We start from the raw sequence: 2032 nt of genomic DNA, 5'->3' as shown, positions 1-2032 counted from the left end.
GCTTCTCTTTTTTCATGGTGATACAAAACCTTACACCATAAGTGCCTTAAATACATCCCAAGTGTCTACTTATTGATATTCTCTTTTTATATATCATCACCACGTGTGGACAAACCCTTCCAAATGTACAGTAGCAAAGTGAAACTTTTGGTTATCACTCCTTGGCAAAATATCAAAGTAATCCTCAAGTTTTGAGAGCCACTCTTCAAGTTTGATGGGGGATGATGATTGACCATTGAACTTAGAGAAAATGAACTTATCTCTTAGATCTCGTTCATGGTGAGACGGCTATCCAAATTTTTCAAACTAAGGCTGATCAGTATGGTTGCCAAGGAAGGTTCCATTATTGGAATAATTTCTTCCAAACGAGTGTTGAAATCTTGTGGAAGGCATGGGACCATGGAACTTGAGAAGTACCCCATAGTGGATTTCCCATTGGTTCTTCTTGCATATGTGAAGGCTCCCCATTTTTCCCAAGATACGTTGAGAGCTTACATTTACTAATGGGAGAGTCACTCTTTCAACATGTACATGTGATCTATCCTCTTGATCTTTTCCTTTCATTTGAAATTCCATTCACTTAGTGAATTGGCCAACAAGTATATCCATGGTGGATCACATTTAGTGCATTTCATTCATCATTTCTACATGGTTGATTATGTTTACTGCTATGCCCACTATCATAGCTTCCACGGCTTCATGTCTTTCAACATGCCTTGTTTCGTGCAAACATAAGATGTGATTTAAACCTTTAAGGCTTCCTATGTCTTGCAAATACTTTTCATTACTAACTCCAAGGTTGTTTCCAACTTCTAAGTCCCTGACATCCCTGATTTGTTGGTATACATCCTCATTTGCCTTTGCTTTTCCCTTATTCCTTGCCATTGAAAAGTGCAGTCCAACTCGACCCCTTGTCACAAAAATGGTAATATCTTGAGCTAGACAACTCTTATTCCATAAATTTTTGACTAAAATTGAAGGTATTGATCCCCTCTATGCAATGAGAATAAGCATGACATAATAGGTCTTATACAAAAAATTCTGTAATAAGAAATGTGTGGCTAAACTGTGCAATCCAGCACCATATTTGCAGTGCCGTAAGAGGCCTGTTTGCATTTGTAAATACCTTGTTGGGTCCAAATCAAGCTTGCAAACGGAGCAAGAGTCTTGCATTTTACTCCTAGGATCAATTACCTGTGAGATCTGCACTTTTACTCCTAGGATCAAGTACATCTCTATAATTACAAGTAGAAAGCTCACAACACCTTGTAGGAGTCAAGGGAAGGTTGGGAAGTGATCTTTGTCCTTTACTGCATGACCTAAAACTTTGTCATAATGGCATGATACATTGCCAACATAGCCAAAATCATTGTTTGCATTAGCATATCTCTGCTAACCATAAGGATAAGCATCTCAATGCCAAAATGACCAAGTATAGGTATCTCATACGCAACCCAAGCATAGGCATTCCACTGCCAATGACTGCATATACATTCTCATGAGTGCATGTCATACATCTTTATCAAGAGTGTAGCACATACATAATGGTGTATCCCATACATGAATACATTAGTGAATACATCAATGGCATACCACTTTCTTGTTGTCCAAAGGGGTACCTGAATCTACAAAAGTTTTGGTCTTCGGATCACTGAGAGGTGGGAAAAGTCCCCCTCGGGCCGAGTTGTGCACCCCTTCAAGGTATTTAATGGCAAGGGGGGGTCACCCCACTATTGACTTTCCATCTCCCCTAGCATCAACCTTGGTTACATCAGTCGATTTTTACATGGTAGACCCTTTTTTTTAAACAACTAGCATGAGATGCATTGAGGAATTGAGATTTTGTTGAGTTAAGAAGGCCACTATTGTGTGATCAATCATAACTCGAAGTGGGCAAGTACCAAGCTTGGTTCAATGAGAGTGATAAAAAAAGTGGGAGTAGAATGTTAGGGCCCTCTAGCCATAAGGCATATTCTCACACTATCCCCTAAAAATGGTGCTATGTCATGCTCTAAGACATGGACCCTAAGGA

This window comes from Lygodium microphyllum, chromosome 16, assembly GCF_053477565.2.
Source record: "Lygodium microphyllum isolate KBCC chromosome 16, Lygodium_microphyllum_v1.1.10, whole genome shotgun sequence".
In the NCBI taxonomy this organism is placed as follows: domain Eukaryota; kingdom Viridiplantae; phylum Streptophyta; class Polypodiopsida; order Schizaeales; family Lygodiaceae; genus Lygodium; species Lygodium microphyllum.
The sequence above is the reverse complement of the archived record's forward strand: the minus strand, read 5'-3'. Positions refer to the sequence as shown.